This window comes from Dermacentor andersoni, chromosome 9 (assembly GCF_023375885.2).
Source record: "Dermacentor andersoni chromosome 9, qqDerAnde1_hic_scaffold, whole genome shotgun sequence".
Lineage (NCBI taxonomy): Eukaryota > Metazoa > Arthropoda > Arachnida > Ixodida > Ixodidae > Dermacentor > Dermacentor andersoni.
In genome coordinates, this window is record NC_092822.1 from 80,487,630 (window position 1) to 80,512,316 (window position 24,687).

The 24,687-nt window shown below is 46.1% G+C and overlaps 1 long non-coding RNA gene across 4 annotated transcripts in view; it reads left to right on the forward strand.

The window, feature by feature from the left end:
• The first annotated feature begins 3,496 nt into the window (after positions 1 to 3,496).
• LOC126528304 (uncharacterized) overlaps positions 3,497 to 24,687 on the forward strand; it is a 69,569-nt gene continuing 48,378 nt past the window's right edge. For 3 of the 4 annotated variants that reach the window (XR_011890045.1, XR_011890043.1, XR_011890046.1), the window contains exons 1-2: positions 15,135 to 15,231; positions 22,675 to 22,758. This is a non-coding gene — a long non-coding RNA (uncharacterized lncRNA). Of the gene's footprint in view, positions 3,593 to 15,134; positions 15,232 to 22,674; positions 22,759 to 24,687 lie in introns of those variants that run through there. The other variant, XR_011890044.1, reaches the window with a different exon arrangement.

The following is a 24,687-nucleotide window of genomic DNA, read 5'->3' on the forward strand; positions in this document are numbered from 1 at the left end:
CGTTGTTCCTAGTTGTTCTTGCGTGTGTCTCTCCGCCTCTTGTTTTATTGTGCCGTTAACTGTGACCCCTGCGTTGCTTTTGGGACGCAAAACCCCGCGATTCCGTCGATCATTTGGCCAATAGTGTCGCTGTCGGGGATTATAGTTCGATCGACCTTGATTATTGTTCTTGTAATTGATAACGGAGAAACTAAAATGAGCTACTGGCCCGCCGCGGTGCATGGCTGCAGTGGCAATGACGTTCTGCTGCGGGGCATCTACGTGGGCGCGGGTTGCATTCGCGGCCACGGCGGCCGCATTTAAATTAGGGAAAAATGCAAAAACATATGCTCATGCATACATAGATATGCACGTCAAGAACCCTAGCTGGTCAACATTAATCGCCAGCGCTCCTCTGCGGCGTCTTTGCTAAACCACTTAGCAGTTCCCTGGACGTTAAGCCCCACAATGTTTCTTGTTTTCTTTTTTTTTTGTAGTGGGTTAGGCTTCAGGGATATCTTGTGCACGACTACGGTTGTTCCCTTTAAACGGTGGAAATTTAGGCGTCTAGCATGATTCGAATGTGCACCTGGAGTGTGTCTGCGATCGACACAAACACAAACGCGGCCCTGTCGGCCAGCTTCGCTGCAGTACTTGAAGCGAAGTCTACTTTTGACCTTACCGGTTGGCAACGTGTGCTCCAAGGCAAAGCTACCCCAATTAGTACAGAAACAAGGCGCAGATATGCCAGGTGTTTTAACGCGAAAGCGTTAAGGACCCCCTGTCGCAAAAAATCCGGCGTCGGCGTCGCGCGTCGTTTCGGCAAAGATAATTTCGATACACGCATACCCAACACGCAGGCCCTCCATGTGGCGCAAAGAAGTTGCTGAACTAATTGAATTTCTCAAGGTAAAATACGTAGAAACATCGTAAGGTACGACTATACAGACATGATAGCGTCGGATTGTAATTCGAATATACGAGAAAACAATTCTGTCGCGCGAAAACTTAAAAAAAAAATATCTGACAGGGTGACGTCGGCGATATGGTCGCTTGCAGCAGCTGTCACTCTTCAGAAATCCAGGCTGGCCCCTTTCTGAAGTTGCGTGCATACACCAAGCATAGCGTTCGCAGCCAGCGTTTCTCGGTAAACATTACGATTACACACGCTGCAGTTGCCGAAGCGTGAGAAGCAGTCAGGGATCTTTGAATGCTATCGTGTTCCACTCTTAAAGGCGATGCATACCCGTACTCCATATTTATTTATTTATTTATTTATTTATTTATTTATTTATTTATTTACTTATTTATTTATTTATTTATTTATTATCATTTCTTTTACAGCGGAGTTGTATATGGCTAGGGTAACATAGAATTTGCGTGTCCGCACACACAAACTATCATCATCAATTACTCATAGCCATGTAAGGTTCATTGCTACTCACTTTGCGGGGGTTAGTTGCAATGACACTGCCCCTGTGGTCGTTGTCGGTGATTTCAATGTAGATGTGTCGGGACCGCGTTACGCGTTTCCTGTTGCAGACATATCCTTTGCGGTGCCACATCAATCCGGCGCAACCGACCACCTAGCGGCGTACGTGTATCGATTTGACGCCATCAAAGAATGTGACTGCAGTTGCGAGTATGTCGACCAGTGTATATCATAGCGACCACAAAGCCATTGTGACCATCGTTACTTCAATGAAAATAAGTGATGCAGTGAAGTCTTTACCACAAGTTCACTCACCATCATGTTTACAACTCCACAGGTCATCCACCTTTGCAGGGTGGAATCGCCTTTTTTTTTTTTTTTAGCTGCACCAACTTTGTGAAAATTGCCCTTGACGGAACGCACAGTTCTAACCCTTGAAATTAATTACTCCCTTACACGGGAACCACTAGAAGTCAAAAATATTAATTGATTAGCGTAATAACACTAGTTATCTTTTTATTTGCACGCTTTACGGCACATATTTCAAGTTACCAAGTGTAGCCGGTGAGTTCGCAAGGCGTATCCATTTGGAACGAATTCTCAGAACTACGGCAGTTTCTACATGACTTTTAATGTGTACGACGAAATGCGTTGGCATTCCAGTTACTTTTGTGCTTCAACGCATAGGAGAGAGCTTTCATGAAAAAAGTAAGTGGAAGAACAGTTTGTTTTTACCGCAAGTCTGACGGCGCATATATCGAAATCGGTGCCATCCTCCGAATTCGTTCTAAGTCGATAAGCCTTACATAGTCACCAGCTACAATTCATAGGTTGAAATATGTTTCGCAGGGTAATTAATTCAAAATGTAATTATCGTAGTTTTGTTAAGTATTCAATATAATCCATAACATAATAACTGCTCAAACACAAGGACACGAAATTAAGCTTTGTTGGATACCAAGCCATCATGGAATTAGAGGCAACGAGAGAGCTGACGCGTGCGCCGCTCAAGCCTGCCATAAGGATGTCAGTACTGTAAATATACCCTATGCAGATTGCATGAAGTTAGTAAAAAACAAGCTTTAAGAAAAATGGCAGTGTACATGGAATAGCGAAGAAAATAACAAACTACATTTAGTAAAACCTATTCTAGAAGAATGGAGATCATGCAGACATCAGGAACGTTTTATAGAAGTAATTCTATGCCGCCTGCGCATCGGACACACACACCTAACACATAACTTTCTACTGACAAAACAAGGCAAACACTTATGTGAGAAATGTGGAGATGAACTCACTGTAAATCACATTTCATTGTCGTGCTCACAACTCGAACGGCTAAGGAAAAAATATTTTACTGTGTTTTACAATGAACGCATTCCCTTCCATCCCAGTCTACTTTTAGGAGATAAACCACTTGTAGGAACTTCATCTGTTTTTAGTTTTTGAAAGACGCAGCGATCCTAAACGAAATATAATATATCACAGAACTACTAATTCTAAAAATTCTTACCCAGTTTTTTCACGCATCTAATGATGCACCTCACCCATTTTCTCAGTCCTGAGAAGAAAGCTGAGGTCTTCATTTGATTTGTTGGGCTCCTCAGAGTCCTTGTCCGGACAAGGACCTTCGCTGAGGGTACCCAATTTTTGAAATATATTATACCATGTGTTTGGCGCATGATAGCCTGAGTTGCTTATGCGCCATAAAACCCAATACAATACAATCAACTAATCTTTCTTTATTCACGGTAGAAGTAATGGCCTCTTCACAGAGTAATTTGCATAAAGGGTTATATAATTGTGCTATTTAGATTAATGATTATAGAATTGCGCTATCTGCCGCAGGCAATTTTTAAAAAGTTGGTGCAGCTAAACACACACACGCACACACACAAACAAACACACACATACACACACACACACACGCACACACACACACACACACACACACACACACGCACGCACGCACGCACGCGCGCTGTACATATTCTGTGCTGTCAGTGCGATTTTTCCTTGATGTGTCTGCGCCCTCTCGTTCACGGTGTGCACGCACTGACTTCTTGCTCCTCGTGCGCAGCCTGGACGATTTCTCAACGTTACCATACCCAGCCCCGCAAAGACGGGTACAGGCCAGAAGTGAGGAAACTGTATGCCATTGCCACGGCTCCAACGTCGATGGTGAGTGCAGCTGCAACCTTATTACGATAGCAATTGTATGGACACTCCAAGCACGCTACTGCCGTCGACGTCGACGTGAGGTTTCGTATAAAGTCTAAGGGCGATGAAACCGTGGCCGCGCGCCGTATGCTGTATGTGCGAGTGAAATCGTGCGAGGGCGAGCCGGCAATCGCGGCTCAATCTCGCGCACGCAGCGGCGGAAAGCGGGGTGGTTGGAAGCGCGCCGCATTCCGTCGCTCGCAAGGCTTCGGGGTGGGGGGGGGGGGGAGGAGGGTAGGTAGGGGTGGCGCGTACTGCTCCGAGCGGGTGCGCGCGCTCGGCCGGGCCGCTGCATCTCGAAAGCACCCGCAACGGGCACAGAGTCCGCGCGGCGCTGTGTTCTCGGGGCGTAGGTCTCGTTCACGCGAGTGGCTGCACGAAGGTCAATTCGCTCGCTGCTGCTGCCGCGTTTCCTCACTTCAGCGTTTTGACAGCGAGTTTCCGCGGTCATCAAGTGAAATGTGTTCATGTTGGCTTGTGCGCGCGTGACGCCATGCTTGTTAGTTAGTATGTCTATGTTTGCAAGTTCATACGGCCGATAAAGCTACTATCCTTAATTCGTATAGCTGTAAAGAAAGTAGAATATCCCCGCAATAGTAGCTTCTCTGATGCTCTATGGTTAAACTCTGCCTCACAATATGTCCCTACAAGCGATGATGCTGTCTTAAGCCTCTCCAGTAACCAGGTATTGCTCAAATGGTAACACGTTTACGGACGAACGGAAACTCTCTAGTACATGGCAGTGTGGCAAGCGAATTTATGGATAACAAGCAACTCCGATAAAAATATATAAGAAAAGAAAACTTGAGATGTGTGAAAATCAAAGTGATACATGAATGGCTTCGAGTCTCTATATTAGTGTTAACGTCCTCATACCCAAAGGGTGTAATTACCCTTGATGTACTCATATTTGTGAACGTTTCTCCAAACCCCATCCTTCATTGTAACCGAGGTATTTTCATGCGCTAGCTTAGTGCTTCATCGCTTTCCGCTATATTTTAGGCATGCAATGTTGCATGCGAATCCGCACTGCTGATTGCTCCGTTGATTTGCTTTCCCTATACGTATAGTAGAACGTTTAACCATATCTAGTGTACTTCATTGTTATACTCGAAGAATCATTGCACACTTCAAGAAAGTACTTTAGGAAAGTATGAAAATACGGGCCTTAGTGCTTCCATGCTCTCCCCTGTCCGGCACTTGTTGCTCTGTGACTCGCCGTGTCCTGGCCACTGCAACTCTGCCAGGTGTTGCCGCCGTCACCGCCCGAAAACTGCTGTGGATCTTCTCAATGCGGATTACCGTAATGAAAGGTAAATCTGACTTGCCCGGAAGCCTCGCTTCTCAATTAACGACGCAAAGATGGTCCTAAGTCTGTTGTAGCGGCAAAGGCTCGGCATAGTCGTGTAAATCCAATTTGGGTACTTCGGCGGAAACCCTTTTACCCTTCGCAACGCTAGACTTCACCTCCTCTTTCCTCTTTTTTGCAAATAACATCCCCGTATAGGAAACTAATTGATAAGGAAGTCCGTATTTAAGCAGGCTAGCAAGTTCGGGACGCTAAACAAGTTCTAATTTTTGCAATAAGAAATAAGAAAAGACGTCGCAAGAAAAGAATAATCGGCGGGTACCGCGCATGTGTGGGAATGGCGAAGCTTTCTCCGATGTGTACGCGAATATTAAAAAAAAATTAAATGCCAATGACTCAAATGCAGTATTCATGCAAATGTAATGCCGTTAGGCAGACACAACGCAATGCCAGAAATGTTTAGGAATAGGTACACGAGGCGTCAGTTTTAACGTGACGCAAGGGCGCAGTAAATTTATTGGATGCAACGCACACGTGTCCTTTGGCGTTTTGTACTGCACGTCACAGCCACCACTCGCCAGACAGTTTCATCCCGTTATGCATCGTCAGAAACTTCAACGTTCGTAATCGCCGATGCGACTTCAACAAGCACTGTTTCACATGGTTGCACGAACGTCGTGTAACGGAGGCGATGCATCGGCCTAACGTGCGACTCGCATCTTCTCTAGTTTGTTCTTTTTCTTGGCGTTGCTGTTGACCTGTCCCAATGAGTGGTCAGTATGGGCACAGTGTAGTAATACCATAGCGCTGTAGTAGTACCTATATAGACATAAAACAACGACATATCAGAGGCCCAAAAGCCAACTGTAAGAAAATTTCGTTTTTGCGAAATAGGCCTGTCTACGTGCGTCATCGACGATTTCTTCGTTGGATGCTTGAGGGCGTTAATCTCGCGGCACGTAGGGGCTAGTCACGTGGTACTTCAGAAAGAAACTAAAAATTATCATTTGGGTATTTCTCAGTAAGTTCTACAACCTCTACATTGAAAATTTTGCGTTTACATCAATACTTTGAAAGCTGGTTAAATAATTATTGCAAAGTATTACTTAAGCTTGTAGTAAAAATACATAGTGTTGTTCAAACTATATTTGCACGTGCAAGGTAGCACGCGCGTGCAGCTGATTGCACGTCACAGTCATCACAATTTAACTGGTATCGCATACTTTGAGACTTAGCGGTGCTTAGTTGTGGTCTAGCTTTGAATACGTCTAGCATTCTTTGGGAACTGGCAACAATTTATCGAGACTGCCGAAGCGTTTTAACGTCGAAGCGTTATCGAGACTGCCGAAGCGGTTGTCTAAGTATGCGTAAGCATTTTGCCACTAGCTCATTTCCACGCAGCCCGGTGTCATTATCACAGTGTTATGAAACTTTATCCGACCAGTATAAACGACAGCGCTGCTGAGGGCGGCGCAAAGTGAATTGATGACGCGAGAAAACTACTGCAGGTGGTGGTGCCAGACGCAGTGATAGCTTTCCAATCAATCAATCAATCAATCAATCAATCAATCAATCAATCAATCAATCAATCAATCAATCAATCAATCAATCAATCAATCAATTTATTCATGTATCGATGTGCAGGGAGGGGTGAAAAAAAGCTGCCGATAAAGCAGCTTGGTGGGTTCTCGCCTCCGTACGGTTGAGCAGCAACCGTTTACATCAAGCGGAAGCACCCCCCGCCCCCCCTATCATTATAAGCCGTTATCGCTCTTTGGCGCCTTATCCATCCGCGTCGAAGCACTATCAACCATGATGAACCGTATTCCGTCGGCGGTTGCGTATAGCGCGGCCGCGCAAGGGAGGAAAGCGGGGAGATAGCACGCCGTCTTACTCCATCACGTGCAAGGCTCCGGGTGGGGGAGGGAGTGGGGGGGGCCGTTCTACTTCGGCGGCGGCCGCGTATAGCCCTGCCGCGCGGGCCTTATTTTGAAAGCGATCTGCCATGGATGCAGAGTGCGTCGAATGCTGATAGCTTGTTTAAATGCTCACGTATTTAAAACTTCATGGCGGAAGGGTACCACCGCGTACGTTGCTAAGGAGAGCGTTTCTAAGGAGCCTGTTCAGACGCTGCTGCTGAGACACTGGGCCTATGAGCGAAGGCGCGGACGCGGTCGGTTTAGATGCTGCGCCTCTGGTCCCAACATGTGCGATCAAAGACGGCCCCTGCGGCCGGTTCTAATCTGCTCCTTGAGGAAGTCGCGTTCGAAGTATCGATTGGCTCCAGTGTTCGGGTAAGGCACGGTTGTAAGGGATGCTCCACGCATAACACATAGTGCAACATAGTGCCACATATAACTACCTCTGAAAGCATACTAAAGCCGTTCTTGTATAGCAACTGGGGTTGGTTCTCATGTTTTTGTTTGTGGAGTCAAGACTGGTTACTGGCTATTTTAAGTCCTCCGAAGCGCTCAGGAGCAGGCCGTTATGCAATTATGCCTTGAGATGTATCAACAATTATGCCTTGAGATGTCAACACAGTTATCATCAGCCTATTTTACGCCCCCTTTAAGACGTGGGCCTCTTCCAGTGGTCTCCAATCACTGCTTTCTTGTGCTGGGTGATTGCAAGTTACACCTTATTGGATCTTTCCGTTGAGTGCGAGAGTTGGCCGACGTTGAGGAGGATTTTGAGATGAAACTGAAGGTTTATTTACATTATTTACAGTAATAACACAAAGTAGTTAACAGTCATAAAGTCAATGATGGCGGGAAGCAAATCGGACGCTGCGACCCGTGGCAAGAAGAACGAAAAAATGAATGAATGCATGCATGAATAAATGAATGAATGAATGAATGAATGAATGAATGAATGAATGAATGAATGAATGAATGAATGAATGAATGAATGAATGAATGCTTCTCTCAGCTTCCTGTCTCTCGCTTTTAATCCCTTCGGTATCTCGGGGTCACGTCATTTTCAGCGAATCGTCGAGCCCGCTCAGGTGTCGTCATTTTCCTCCAATGGTAGGCACCCGTGTAAGTGCCCTCACATTCGGCCACTGGGGACGCTCCAAGGTCTCCACTGTCGGAGGAATGACTTAACACCGGTGTTGCCTCCTGGCCTGCATGGGCCGTTAGAATCGGCTCATGGGGTCGCTCCAAGGGCTCCATTGTCCGAGGGGTGTCTTGCCATGGCATTGCCTCCTGGTTTGCCAGCGCTCAGCTGGAGCAGACTGGTTGTTTTCGAGCTACCTTTCAGAGCTGCAAAACAGCTTCACTCGGGACCGAGATTACTTCGAACCGTGCCAGGCTCCCTTTGCACTTTCGGGAAGAGTCAAGCAGGGGGAAAATAGCTCGACTTGCGGCGCACGCGGTGGGGGTCGCCAACTCGTCTGACAGGTCCGGGAACGTGTTAGACGCGCTTCTGCGCAACTTAATTCGGTGCGACGGCTATCCGATGTTGTCTGGTGAACTCGAGTGATGCCAGGAAAAGGGTCCATATCTAACAGCCTACAAATATCCTAATTACGTCTCGCCACCTAATCTCTGCTGTCCTCGACTGCGCTTCCTTTCCTTGGCACCCATTCTGTAACCCTAATGGTCCACCGGTTACCTGCCCTACGCTTTACATGGCCTGCCAAGCTCCATTTTCCCCCCTTAATGTCAACTAGAATATCGCATACCCCCATTTGCATACTAATATGCACCGCTGTCTTCCTGTTTAATTACCTTATACCTTAAATATTTCGTTCCATCACTAGTTGTACGATCCTTATTCTCGAGCTTCATCGTTATATGTTAGCACTTGTAGAATGCAATGTTGTTCACTTTTATTTTTAAGAATAGCGGTAAGTTGCCGCTCATGATCTAGGAAAGCCTGCCAAATGAACTCCAACCCAGTTTTATTCTTCTGTAAATTTCCTTCTCATGTTCATGGCATCCTGTGTGTAATTGATCTAGATAAACGTACGCTTGCACAGTTTCTAGAAGCTGACTGCCAATCATGAATTTTGTTATCTTTCTACGTATTGAGCATTACTGTAGTTTTATGCATATTATTCTTCAACCATACTCTTCTTACACTTTCTCGGCTAGGACTCAATCATTTTTTGCAATTCATCACCAGCGTTTCCGAACCGGACGATGTTATTTGTAAACCTAGGTTGCTGAGATGTTCACCGTTTATCTTAATTCTCTTCTAATCCTTTCCCGTCCAATACCTTGAATACTTCGAAGCATGCAGTGAAAATATAGGATAGGTTGTGTCTCCTTGCCGACCCCTTTCTTCACCGGCATGTTCACGCTTTTCCTGTGGGGAATTATGATAGCTGTGGAGTGTTTATACATATTTCCTTATATATTCACGTATGCTTTCTGTTGTAGTCCTTGATTACGCAATGCTTCCATATATGCTGATATCTCTAATGAATCAAATGCCTTTTTGTAATCTATGAAAGCTACATAATATATATATATATATATATATATATATATATATATATATATATATATATATATATATATATATATATATATATATATATATATCCACGACAGTAGAAAACAAAAAGTTTGCACGATACGCATGCATGCAAACCACAAAGCGCCCGACGCCTTCCTGCAGAGGTGTTCCGCCGAGATACACGTATGGCAGCACCATCCGATGGCGTCCACCGTCCATCCTGCTTTTAATTCCCACCGCCTCACCAAGCTGCAATGTAGCGCCATTTCGCAGGGATGCCAGGAAATTTTCACGCGCGCGACAGTCACGCGCGCTCAAGCACACGTGAACACATCTCACTCGATGACCGCGGAAACTCCCTATCAGAACGCTGGAGTGAGGAAGCGCGGCAGAAGCAGCGAGCGAATTGACTTTCGTGCTGTCTTTCGCTGCAACGCTAACTTAGCGGCGAAAATACAGCGCACACGAAGCTATCAGCATTCGGCGCATACTCTTCCCATTGCAAATCACTTTCAAAATAAGGCCGTCGCGGCCACGCCATATGCAGTAACCTCCGGCGTAGGACGCCCCTCCCCCCCCCAGCCTCCCCTCCCCTCGGTGTCTTGCGCGAGACGGAAGACGGCGCGCATCCTCCCTGCTTTCCTCCGTTGCGAGCGTGAGATTGAGCCGCCATTGTCGGCTCACCCTCGCACGTTTAGCTCCAACACACAGCATACGGTGTGCGGCGACGATGTCATCGATCTTGGGACTTTATGCGGAACATAACGCCGACGCCGACACTGACGGCAGTAATGCGCTTGGAATGTCCATATAATCCCTATGGCAATAAAATTATTTTTTTAGCACGGGCGTGCAACGTTAAATTGTCCTAATGCATGACGCTGGTCAAATAGGCGCACGTAGGTAGTGCTACTTGATTTCAGCCTTTATTCCTAGGCTGCGAAGAAAAAAAAAAACATTAGCGGCACCCGTGGTTCCCTAACTTTTGCTTTCGAATTTACATGGCGCAGATTTTGCTGGAGCTCGATCGGCAGGGAACAACACATTCGTGTTAAAATAGAATGCCATGCCGCCGGACAAGGACAAAAATATGAAGAAATACAAACAAGTGCCACCATAGCTGCGTGGAACGTTTCCGTATTTCGCGGGTTTTCTTTGAGGCTTAGAAAAAATTTTGCATAGCACGTATTGAGCAACAGAAAGCTCGTTCGGGAATTATTCGGGATGGTCTACGGTTTCCTATTACGCCCTACTTCTTGTGAGCGCAATTTCTGAGCAATTGAGAAATTTAGAACTAATTATGTAATTAGCTAGGTGAAATACAAAATATAATCTGACTGGCTCCCAGCAACGGCAAACACTACCTCGGTTCTGTCCAGCCATGTCCCTTGGATATCTTTTTAAATTTTGGCACACGTTACGCAGGCCACGTGGTATAATATGCCGTTTATCTGAAACCAAACTAACGTAAAACAAAAGAACAATACGATGCCTGCTTGGGAAGGAGGGCGCTCACAAGCCGAATATTTCCTGGCGCAACGTCACTTGCGATGTGTTCTCAGGTTGTCTTAGTTGTGCTCTCTAAATTCTTGTGCAGGAACAGATTGTGACGGGCTGCATTCACGACCTGCATATTTTGAGGACTTTTTCTTGTTCTTGGACTGGTTGTCTACATCAATAGGTAATTTTCTTAACGGAGCATCTTCAATTGAATGGCGGCAGCTCGCCAAAAAACAAACTGTCCATAAACAAACAGGGAGTGCTTGTTACCATAACGTACTCAGATCGAGAAATACGTTCGTGCGGTGCTGTGAGGCAAGCATTACTTGTACCAGATGTGATACAGCATGCTGTTATGGATTGCTTTGTGGGGGAAAGTAGAGACTGGTTTTCTCGCAGAAGGATACATTTAGTGGCATGAAATAAAGTTTGTGTGTGCTATGCTCCTTTTTAAACTATTATTGGTGTAGAATAGGTAAGAAATAGTAAATTTTAGCACCGTTTACGATGAAGGTAGCATGGGGCTTGCCACGTTCCAAGACATAATGACAGCAGCTGTAAAAATTAACTCTCTGAAGAAAAGGAAGGTTTTCTTTGTAATTCCATGATACTTGCAATTGCTATGGAAATGAAAAATACCACGAAGCCAACGTCTATCAATAAGCCCAGCTTATATGGACTGAAGGTATCCGTTTGTAAAACAAGGACGACATCATCACTTTTTAATGAAATCTGAGTAGCTTGACCTGCGAAACATGCTGCCCATTTCTTAGTCATGCGTAAACACTTTTCAATGGTACTTCGATTTTTTCTAGTTCTCTGGAATGGAAACGTATGTTTCGACTTGTTCGCAAAATATTCCCTTCACTGTAATGTTTCATCCTAGTGATGCACGATCATTCTCGTTCGTGAAAGCAAACAAGCATTTTCTTAGAAAGGTGAGATTACTTTATCCATATGTGGAATAGACAAAGGCGTGCCTAATAGTTTCACAAGAAAATAAATATTGACGCATTAAGAGGTTACCGTTACGGTAAGGGGAAGAAGTTTGAGCGAGTAATTTTCAACGTCAAGGCGCCAGGCCATGAAAGCAGAAGTGGACAAGGTGCCAGCAAAGACATCATTGACCCATCGTCAAGTCTGTGGGCGTCACATGTCGTGTTTGTGAAATGGAAAGACGGTACGTGGAGATCCTGCGTTGGCTAACACCACCTCACTCACATCACAAAGAAGGACGTCTACTCAGTACCTCGTGTAGACAACGCCCTTGATTATCTCCATAGTGCCCAGTGCTTTTTGTCCATCGACCTTCGTTCCGGGTATTGGCAAAGCGCCCTGTGTAGTCTCGATCGGGAAATATAGCCTTTTTAGCGCGCACTGAACTTTAGCATAAGGTTTAAGGTGTGAATTGAAGCCTTTTTGCCTTATGTAACCCTCCCACGACATTTGAGTGCATGATCGACCCTTCAAGGGTTTAAGTGGGCAACATTGGGCGCATACATTCAGCCAGCGCCTCACGGCCATTCTTGGTGTTTGTCGCAACTCTGGCGTGCAGCTCAACTGGGAATAAATGCCGCCAGATAACCGTGCCTGGACATCTCGTCGACATTTCTTTGAATACGACTTCATTAGGGGAAGATTTGCACCGTCAGATATTTCTTGTGCCGCAGTCAGCAAAAGGTGTCCACGGCTTGGCGTGAAACTTCCTCTTACTTTCACTGCAATGTGAAAAGCTTCGCTTCCATATACCGGCAGTTGCCGGAAAGCGTGAGAACTAGTCAGGGATCTTTGAATGCTATCGTGTTATGCTGTTAAAGGCGAAGCTTAAGCGTCGTCCAATTTTTTTTCAGCGGAATTGTATACGCCTAGGGTACCATGGAATTTTCGTGTCCGCACACACAATCTATCAATAGCTCACACCTCCGTAAGCAAGAAAATAATGTAACTACTCGTAGCCCCGTAATGTTCATGGCTACTTACTCCCTTTGCATGGGTTAGTGGCGATTTCACTACCCAAGTTGTCGTCGGCGATTTCAATGTGGATTTGTCGGGACCGAATACGGAGTGGTTTACGCGTTTCATGTTGTAGGTATATCCCTTGCGATGCCACACCGATCCGGCCCAACCGACCGCCCAGCAGCGTGGGGGCATCGATTTGACGTCATCAAAGAATGTCTTTGCAGTTGCGAATATGCCGATCAGTGTTATCACAACGACCACAAAGCCATTGTGACCGTCGTTACTTCAATGACAATAAGTGATGCAGTGAACTCCTTACCACAAGTTCTCTCACCATGCTGTTTACTGGTCATCCACCTTTGCAGGGCAGAATCTCCTTTTTTTTAGCTGCACCAACTTTGTGAAAATTGCCCTTGACGAAGCGCACAGTTATAACCCTTGAACTAAATTACTCCCTTACACGAGAACCACTAGAAGTCAAAACTATTAATTGATTAGCATAATAACACTAGTTATCTTATTATTTGCTCACTTTGCGGCACATATTTCAAATTACCAATTGTAGCCGGCGAGTTCGCAAGGCGCATCCATTTGGAACGAATTCTCAGAACTACGCCAGTTTCTACATAGTGACTTCTAATGTGTACGACGAAATGCGTTGGCGTTGCAGTTACTCTTGTGCTTCAACGCATAAGAGAGAGTTTTCATAAAGAAAAGTAAGTGGACGAATAGTTTGTTTTTACCGCAAGTCTGACGGCGCATATTTAGAAATCGGTGCCATCCTCCGAATTCGTTCTAAGTCGATAAGCCTTGCATAGTGACAAGCTACAATTCGTAGGTTGAAATATGTTTCGTAGGCTAATTAATTGAAAATGTAATTGTGCAAGATAAATGGGAAAATGTAGTCAGGTTGCCTCAGTGCGCGTCAATTTTCTCAGCAGAATGTCATGCCATTTCGGTGGCTGTATCAAAAATAGTCGAGATGAACATTCAAAACAGCATTATCTACACGGACTCGCTAAGTGCAATCACAGCACTGAAAGCCAGAAACGTAAGGGAACCTTTAATAGGAAATATAATCCATAACATAATAACTGCTCAAACACAAGGACACGAAATTAAGCTTTGTTGGATACCAAGCCATCAAGGAATTAGAGGCAACGAGAGAGCTGACGCGTGTGCCGCTCAAGCCTGCCATAAGGATGTCAGTACTGTAAATATACCCTATGCAGATTGCATGAAGTTAGTAAAAAACAAGCTTAAAGAAAAATGGCAGCGTACATGGAATAGCGAAGAAGATAACAAACTACATTTAGTAAAACCTATCCTAGGAGAATGGAGATCATGCAGGCACCAGGAACGTTTCATAGAAGTAATTTTATGCCGCCTGCGAATCGGACACACACACCTAACACATAACTTTCTACTGACAAAACAAGACAAACCCTTATGTGAGAAATGTGGAGACGCACTCACTGTAAATCACATTTTATTCTCGTGCACACAACTCGAACGGCTAAGGAAAAAATATTTTACTGTATTTTACAATGAACGCATTCCCTTTCATCCCAGTCTGCTTTTAGGAGATAACCCACTAGTAGAAACTTCATCTGTTTTTAGTTTTTTGAAAGACGCAGCGATCCTAAACGAAATATAATATATCACAGAACTACTAATTCTAAAGATTATTACCCAGTTTTTTCAAGCATCTTATGATACACCTCACCCATTTTCTCAGTCCTGAGAAGAAGGCTGAGGTCTTCATTTGGTTTGTTGGGCTCCTCAGAGTCCTTGTCCGGACAAGGACCTTCGCTGAGGATACCCAATTTTGAAATAAATTAAACCATGTGTTTGGCGCATGATAGCCTGAGTTGCTTATGCGCCATAAAACCCAATACCAATACCAATTGTCGTAGTTTTAGTAATTATTCAATTATACATTTTTATTCTTGGTAGAAGTAATGGCCGCTTCACTGAGTAATTTGCATAAAGGGTTATATAATTGTGCTATTTACTATTTAGATTAAGCATTATAGAATTGCGCTATCTGCCGCAGGCAATATTTTTAAAGAGTTGGTGCAGCTAAACACACAACACACACACACAGTCACACACACGCACACACACACACACACACACACACACACACACGCGCGCGCGCGCGCGCGCTGTACATAGTCTGCACTGTCAGTGCGATTTTTTCATGATGTGGCTGCCCCCTATCGTTCACGGTGTGCACGCACCGACTTCTTGCTCCTCGTGCGCAGCCTGGACGATTTCTCAGCGTAACCATTCCAAGCCCTGCAAAGCCGGGTACAGACCAGAAGTGAGGAAACTGTATGTCATTGCCACTACTGCAACGTCGATGGTGAGTGCGGCTGCAATTTTATTGCGATAGCAATTGTATGGACGCTCCAAGCGCACTACTGCTGTCGCCGTCGCCGTGAGGTTCCGTATAAAGTCTAAGGGCTCATTCACACCGGCGATTGACAGTGGTCGCGCGACCAAGTTGGTCGCACAGCGACCAGTCGCAAACGGTCACAAATAGTCGCAAATGGTCGCTTCTCTCGAAAAGCGACCATTCTGGGCCAGTCGCTGTTTGCGCGATTATTCAGTCGCGCGACCATGGTCGCAAAACTGATAAACCAATCAGCGGAGCACCATTAGTGATCTTTCATGTGTCTACATCCGGCCTCCTCCCGCGTCGCGGCAAATTCCGCGTAGATTCCGAGAGTTCTCGCTGAGAACGATAATCTCCAGGATTGCGACTTGCGGGTCGCGCTGAGCCGGCTTTGCCGGTGTGAACATCAGTCGCCTTTGGTCGCTTTTTGATCGCGAGTCGCAAATGGTCGCACGACCTCCTCAAGTCGCCGGTGTGAATGAGCCATAGGGCGATGAAACCGTGGTCGCGCACCGTATGTTGTATGTGCGAGTGAAATCGCGCGAGGGCGAGCCGGCAATCGCGGCTCAATCTCGCGCACGCATCGGCGGAAAGCGGGGATGGAAGCGCGCCGCCTTCCGTCGCGCGCAAGGCTTCGGGGGGGGGGGGGGGGAGGGTAGGTTGGGGAGGCGCGTTCTGCTCCGAGTGGTGGCGCGCACTCGGCCGGGCCGCTGCATCTTCAAAGCACCCGCAACGGGCACAGAGTCCGCGCGGCGCTGTATTTTGGCGGCGTAGTTCGTGTTCATGCGAGTGGCTGCACGAAAGTCAATTCGCTCGCTGCTGCTGCCGCGTTTGCTCACTTCAGCGTTTTGACAGCGAGTTTCTGCGGTCATCTAGCGAAATGTATTCATGTTGGCTTGTGCGCGCGTGACGCCATGCTTGTTAGTTTATTTAGTATGTCTATGCTTGCAAGTTCATACGGCCGATAAAACTACTATCCTTAGTTCGTATAGTTGTAAAGAAAGTAGAATATCCCCGCAATAGTAGCTTCTCTGATGCTGTATGGTTAAACTCTGCCTCACAATATCTCCCTACAAGCGATGATGCTGTCTTAATTAAGCCTCCCCGGTAACCAGGTATTGCTCAAAGGGTAACCCGTTTACGGACGAATTGAAACTCTCTGGTACATGGCAGTGTGGCAAGCGAATTCATGGATCGCAAGCAACTCCGATAAAAATATATAAGAAAACTTGAGATATATGAAAATCAAAGTGATACATGAATGGCTTTGAGTCTCTGTTAACGTTATCATGCCCAAAGGTTGTAGTTGCCCGTGATGTACTCGTATTTGTAAACGCTTCTCCAAACCCTATCCTTCATTGCAGTTTAGGTATTTTCATGCGCGTCATTATATCCGAGCTTAGTGCTTCTTTGCTTTCCGCTATATTTTACGCATGCTATGTTGCATGCAAATCCGCACTGCTGATTGCTCCACTAATTTGCTTTTCCTATACGTATAGTAGAACGTTTAACCTTATCTAGTGTACTTCATTGTTATACTCGAAGAATCATTACACACTTCAAGACAGTACTTTAGGAAAGTATGAAGAAACGGGCCTTAGTACTTCCATGCTCTGCCCTATGCCCGGCACTTGTTGCTCTGTGACTCGCCGTGTCCACTGCGAGCTCCGCCCGGCGTTGCAGCCGTCACCGCCCGAAAACTGCTGTGGATCTTCTCAATGCGGATTACCGTAATGAAAGGTAAATCTGACTCGCCCGGAAGCCTCGCCTCTCAATTAACGACGCAAAGATGGTCCTAAGTCTGTTGTAGCGGCAAAGGCTCGGCAAAGTCGTGTAAATCCAATTTGGGTACTTCGGCGGAAACTCTTTTACCCTTCGCAACGCTAGACTTCACCTCCTCTTTCCTCTTTTTGGCAAATAAAATTCCCGTATAGGAAAGTAGTTGATAAGGAAGTCCGTATTTAAGCAGGCTAGCAAGTTCGGGACACTAAGCAAGTTCTAATTTTTGTAATAAGAAATAAGAAAAGACGTCGCAAGAAAAAAATAATCGGTGGATGCCGCGCATGTGTGGGAATGGCGATGCTTTCTCCGATGTGTATACGTGAATATTTAAAAAATTGAATGCCAATGACTGAAATGCAGTATTCATGCAAATGTAATGCCATTAGGCAGGCGCAACGCAATGACGGTAATGTTTGGGAATAGGTACACGATGCGTCAGTTTCAACCTGACGCAAGGACGCAGTAAATTTATTGGATGCAACGCACACGTGTCCTTTGGCGTTTTGTACTGCACGTCACAGCCACCACTCGCGAGACAGTTTCATCCCGTTATGCATCGTCAGAAACTTCAACGTTCGTAATCGCCGATGCGACTTCAACAAGCACCGTTTCACATGATTACAAGAACGTCGTGTAACGGAGGCGATGCATCGACCGAACGTGCGACTCGCTTCTTCTCGAGCCTGTTCTTCTTCTTGGCGTTGCTGTTTATTGACCTTTCCCAATGGTTGGTCAGCGTGGGCACAGTGTAGTAATGTTATAGCGCTGTAGTAGTACCTATACAGACATAAAATAACGGCATATCGGAGGCCCAAAAGCCAACTGTAACGAAATATCGTTTTTGCGAAATAGGCCTATCTACGTGCGTCATCGACGATTTCTTCGTTGGATGCTTGAGGGCGTTAATCTCACTGCACGTAAGTGCTAGTCACGTGGTACTTCCAAAAGACACTAAAAATCCTTCTTTGGGTATTTCTCAGGAAGTTCTACTACCTCTACATTGAAGATTTTGCGTTTACATCAATACCTTAAAGGCTGGTTAAATAATTATTGCAAAGTATTACCTAAGCTTGTAGTAAAAATACATAGTGTTGTTCAAACTATTTTTGCATGTGCAAGGTAGCACGCGCGTGCAGCTGGTTGCACGTCACTGTCATCACAATTTAACTAAGGTATCGCATACTTTGAGACTTAGCGGTGCTTAGTTGTGGTCTAGCTTTGAATACGTTTAGCATTGTTTGGGAACTAGCAACGATTTATCGAGACTGCCAAAGCGTTTTAACGTCGAAGCGTTATCACGACTGCCGAAGCGGTTGTCTAAGTGTGCGTAAGCATTTTGCCACTAGCTCACCTCCACGCAGCCCGGTGTCATTATCACAGTGTTATGAAACTTTATCCGGCCAGTATAAACGACAGCGCTGCTGACGGCAGCGCAAAGTTAATTGATGACGCAAGAAAACTACTGCAGGTGGCGGTGTCAGACGCAGTGATAGCTTTCCAATCAATGAATCAGTCAATCAATTTATTCATATATCAATGTGAATGGAGGGGTGAAAAAGCTGCCAATAAAGCAGCTTGGTGGGTTCTCGCCCCCGTACGATTGAACAACAAGTGTTTACATCAAGCGGAAGCACCCCCCTATCATTATAAGCCGTTATCGCTCTTTAGCGCCTTATCCATGCGCGTCGAAGCACTATCAACCACGATGAACCGTATACCGTCGGCGGTTGCGTATGGCGCGGCCGCGCAAGGGTGGAAAGCGGGGAGATAGCACGCCGTCTTGCTCCATCGCGTGCAAGGCTCCGGGTGGGGGAGGGAGGGGAGGGGCGTTCTACTCCGGCGGCGGCCGCGTATGGCACTGCCGCGCAGGCCTTATGTTAAAAGCGATGTGCGATGGAGGCAGAGTGCGGCGAATGCTGACAGCTTGTTTTAATGCTCACGCATTTAAAACTTCATGGCGGAACGGTACCACCGCGTACGTTGCTAAGGAGAGCGTTTCTACAGCCTGTACAGACGCTGCTGCCGAGACACTGGGCTTCTGAGCGAAGGCGTGGACGCGATCGATTGAGATGCTGCACCTCTGGTCGCAACGTGTGTGATCAAAGGCGGTCGCTGCACGCGGTTCTGATCTGCTCCTTGAGGAAGTCGCGTTCGAAGTATCGATTGGCTTCAGTGTTCGGGTAAGGCACGGTTGTAAGGGATGCACCACGCATAACACATAGTGCAACGTAGTGCCACAAATAACTACCTCTGAAAGCATATTGAACCCGTTCTTGTATAGCAACTGGGGTTGGTTCTCATAAACGTTTTTGTTTGTAGAGTCAAGACTGGTTAATGGCTATATTAAGGTCCTCCGAAGCGCTCAGGAGCAGGGCGTTAGGCAATTATGCCTTGAGATGTATCAACAATTATGCTTTGAGATGTCATCACCATTATCATCAGCTTATATTATGTCCCCTATAAGACGACGGCCTCTTCCAGTGGTCTCGAATTACCACTTGCTTGTGCTAGGTGATTGCAAGTTACGCCTTGTTGGATCTTGCCGTTGAGTGCGGGAGTTGGCCGACGTTGAGGAGGATTTTGAGATGAAACGGAAGGTTTATTTACATTATTTACAGTGATAACATAAAGTAGTTAAGTCATAAAGTCATTGATGGCCGGAAGCAAATGGGGCGCTGCGGCCCGTGGCAAGAAGAATCGTCGAGCCCGCTCAGGTGTCGTGATATTCCTGCAATGGTAGGCGGCCGTGTAAGTGCCGTCACGTTCGGCCAATGGGGACGCTCCAAGGTCTCCACTGTCGGAGGGATGACTTGCCACCGGTGTTGGCTCCTGGCCTGCAAGTGCCGTTACAAGCGGCTCATGGGGTCGCTCCAAGGGCTCCATTGTGCGAGGAAACGCCTTGTCATGGCCTTGCCTCCTGGTTTGCAAGCGCTCAGCTGGAGGAGGTGGGTTGTTTTCGAGCGACCTTTCAGAGCTGCAAAACAACTTCGATCGGGACCGAGATTACCTAGAACCGTGCCAGGCTCCCGTTGCCCTTTCGGGAAGAGTCAAGCAGGGGGAAAATAGCTCGACGTGCGCCGCACGAGGTGGGGGTCGCCAACTTGTCTGACAGGTCCGGGAACGTGTTAGACGCCCTTCTACGCACCTTAATTGTGTGCGACGGCGATCCGATGTGGTCTGGTGAACTCGATTGATGCCAGGAAAAGGGTCCGTATCTAACAGCCTACAAATTTCCTAATTACGGCTCGCCACCTAATCTCTGCTGTCCTCGACTGCGCTTCCTTTCTCTTCGCACCCATTCTGTAACCCTAATGGTCCACGGCTTATCGGCCCTACGCATTACATGCCCTGCCCAACTCAATTTTTCCCACTTAATGTCAACTAGAATATCGGATACCCTTGATTGCATGCTAATATACACCGTTGTCTCCCTGCATAATTTTGTTATACGTTAAATATTTCGTTCCATCATTAGTTGTGCGATCCATATTCTCGCGCTTCACCGTTATATGTTAGCACTTGTAGAATGCAATGTTGTACACCTTTATGTGTAAGAATAGCGGTAAGTTGCCGCTCATGATCTAGGAAAGATGCCAAATGAGCTCCAACCCAGTTTTATCCTTCTTTAAATTTCCTCCTCATGTTCATGGCCTCTTGCGTGTAACTGGTCTAGATAAATGTACGCTTGCACAGTTTCAGGAAGCTGACTGCCAATCATGAATTTTGTTATCTTTCTACGTATTGAGCATGACTAGTTTTATGCGGATTCTTCAACCATACTCTTCTTACACTTTCTCGGCTAGAACTCAATAATTTCTTGCAATTCATTCCCAGCGTTTCTGAACCGGATGATGTCATTTGCAAGCCTAGGTTGCTGAGATGTTCACCGTTTATTTTAATTTTCTTCTAATCCTTTCCCGTCGAATAGCTTGAATACTTCGAAGCATGCAGTGAAAATATCGGAGAGGTTGTGTCTCCTTGCCGACCCCTTTGTTGACCGGTATGTTCACGCTTTTCCTGTGGGGAATTATGATATATGATAGCTGTGCGGTGTTTACACATATCTTCTAAGATATTTACGTATGCTTTTTGTTTTTGTCCTCGATTACGCAATGTCTCCATAAATGCTATCTCTACTGAATCAAATGCCTTTTTGTAATCTATGAAAACTATATAGCGAGGCTGATATATATATATCCGCGACAGTAGAAAACAAAGTTTGCACGATACGCATGCATGCAAACCACAAAGCGCCCAACGCCTTCCGCCGAGATGCACGTATGGCAGCACCATCCGATGGCGTCCACCGACCATCCCGCTTTCAGTTCCCACCGCCTCACAAAGCTGCAATGTAGCGCCATTTCGCAGGGATGCCAGGAAATTTTCACGCGCGCGACAGTCACGCGCGCTCAAGCGCACGTGAACACATCTTACTCGATGACCGCGGAAACTCCCTATCAGAACGCTGGAGTGAGGAAGTGCGGAAGCAGCAGCGAGCGAATTGGCTTTTGTGCTGTCCCTCGCTGCAACGCGAACTTAGCGGTGAAAATACAGCGCACACGAAGCTATCAGCAATCGGCGCACACTCTTCCCATTGCAAATCACTTTCAAAATAAGGCCCGCGCGCTCGCGCCATATGCAGCAGCCACCGGCATAGAACGCCCCTCCCCCACCAGCTTCCCCTCCTCCCGGTGCCTTGCGCGAGACGGAAGACGGCGCGCTTCCTCCCTGCTTTCCTCCGTTGCGAGCGTGAGATTGAGCCGCCATTGTCGGCTCACCCTCGCACGTTTAGCTCCAACACACAGCATACGGTGTGCGGCGACGATGTCATTGATCTTATACTTTATACGGAACACAACGCCGACGCCGACACCGACGGCAGTAATGAGTTTGGAGTGAACATATAATTGCTATCGCAATAAAATTATTTTTTTAGCACGGGCGTGCAACGTGAAATTGTCCTAATGCATGACGCTGGTCAAACAGGCGCACGTAGGTAGTGCTACTTGATTTCAGACTTTATTCCTAGGCTGCGAAGAACAAAACACATTAGCGGCACCTATTTGCTGGAGCTCGATCGGCAGGGAAATAGAATGCCGTGCCGCCGGACAAGACAAAAATACGAAGAAATACAAACAAGTGCCGCCATAATTGCGTGGAACGTTTCCGTATTTCGCGGGTTTTCTTTGAGACTTAGAACAAATTTTACGCAGCACGTATTGAGCAACAGAAAGCTCGTGCGGGAATTATTCGGGATGGTCTACGGTTTCCTATTACGCCCTACTTCTTGTGAGCGCAATTTCTGTTCACTTGAGACATTTAGAACTAATTATGTAATTAGCTAGGTGAAATAATAAAAATAATCTGACTGGCTCCCAGCAACAGCAAACACTACCTCGGTTCTGCCCAGCTACATGTCACTTGCATATCTTTTTAAATTTTGACACACGTTACGCTGGCCATGTGGTATAATATGCCGTTTATCTGAAACCAAACCAACGAAAGAAAATACAGAACGATGCCTGCTTGAGGGATGAGGGCGCCCACAAGTCGGAGATTTCCTGGCACAACGTCGTTTGCGATGTCCTTGCACGTTGGCTTACTTGTGCTCTCTAAATTCTTGTGCAGGAACAGATTCTGACGGGCTGCATTCACGACCTGCATCTTTTGAGGACTTTCTCGGGTTCTTGGATTGGTTGTCTACATCAATAGGTAATTTTCTTAACAGAGCATCTTCAATTTAGTGGCGGCAGCTCGTCAAAAAACAAGCAACTGTCCATAAACAAACAGGGAGTGCTTGTTACCATAACGTACTCAGGTCGAGAAATACGTTCGTACAGCGCTGTGAGGCAAGCATTATTTGTTGTATCATAGGTGATACAACATGCTGTTACGGATTGCTTTGTAGGTGAAACTAGAGACTGGTTTTCTCGCAGAAGGATACATTTAGTGGCATGAAATAAACTTTGTGTGTGCTATGCTCCTCTTTTAAACCATTATTGGTGTAGAATTGGTAAGAAATAGTAAATTTTGGCAGCGTTTACGATGAAGGTAGCATGGGGCTTGCCACGTTCCAAGACATAATGACAGCAGCAGTAAAAATTAACTCTCGGAAGAAAAGGAAGGTTTTCTTTGTAATTCCATGATACTTGCAATTGCTATGGAAATGAAAAATACCACGAAGCCAACGTCTGTCAATAAGCCCAGCTTATATAGACTGAAGCTATCCGTTTCTAAAACAAGGATGACATCATCACTTTTTAATGAAATCTGAGTAGCTTGACCTGCGAAAAATGCTGCCCATTTCTTAGTCATGCGTAAACACTTTTCAATGGTACTTCGATTTTTTTCTAATTCTCTGGAATGGAAACGTATGTTTCGACTTGTTCGCAAAATATTCCCTTCACTGTTATGTTTCATCCTAGTGATGCACGATCATTCTCGTTCGTGAAACCGCAAACAAGCATTTTCTTTGAAATGTGAGATTACTTTATCCATATGTGGAATAAACAAAGGCTTGTCTAATAGCTTCACAAGAAAATAAATATTGACGCATTAAGACGTTACCGTTACGGTAAGGGGAAGAAGTTTGAGCGAGTAAATTTCAACGTCAAGGCGCCAGGCCATGAAAGCAGAAGGGGACAACGTGCCAGCAAAGACATCATTAACACATCGTCAAGTCTGTGGGCGTCACATGCCGTGTTTGTGAAATAGAAAGACGGTACGTGGAGATTCTGCGTTGACTAACACCACCTCAATCACATCACAAAGAAGGATGTCTACCCGCTAACTCGTGTGCCCTTGATTTATCTACATAGTGCCCAATGCTTTTCGTCCATCGACCTTCGTTCCGGGTATTGGCAAAGTGCCCTGTGTAGTCTGGATCGGGAAATATAGCCTTTTTAGCGCGCACTGAACTTTAGCATAAGGTTTAAGGTTTCAATTGAAGCCTTTTTGCCTTATGTAACCCTCCGAAGACTTTTGAGTGCATGATCGACCCTTCAAGGGTTTAAGTGGGCAACATTGGGCGCATACATTCAGCTAGCGCCTCACGGCCATTCTTGGTGTTTGTCGCAACTCTGGCGTGCAGATCAACTGGGAATAAATGCCGTCAGATAACTGTGCCTGGACATCTCGCCAACGTTTCTTCGAATACGACTTCATTAGGGAAAAATTCGTGCCGTCAGATATTTCCTGTGCCGCAGTGAGCAAAAGGTGCCCACGGCTTCGCGTGGAACTTCCTCTTACTTTCACTGCATTGTGAAAAGCTTCGCCTCCATAGACCCGCAGTTGCCGGAAAGCGTGAGAAGTAGTCAGGGATCTTTGAACGCTATCGCCTTATGCTGTTAAAGGCGAAGCTTAAGCGTCGTCCAATTTTTTTTCAGCAGAATTGCATACGCCTAGGGTACCATAGAATTTTCGTGTCCGCACACACAATCTATCAATAGCTCACACCTCCGTAAGCAAGAAAATAATGCAATGACTCGTAGCCCCGTAATGTTCATGGCTACTCCCTTTGCATGGGTTAGTTGCGATTTCGCTAGCCCAGTTGTCGCGGGCGATTTCAATGTGGATTTGTCGGGACCGAATAAGGAGTGGTTTACGCGTTTCATGTTGTAGGCATATCCGTTGCGATGCGAC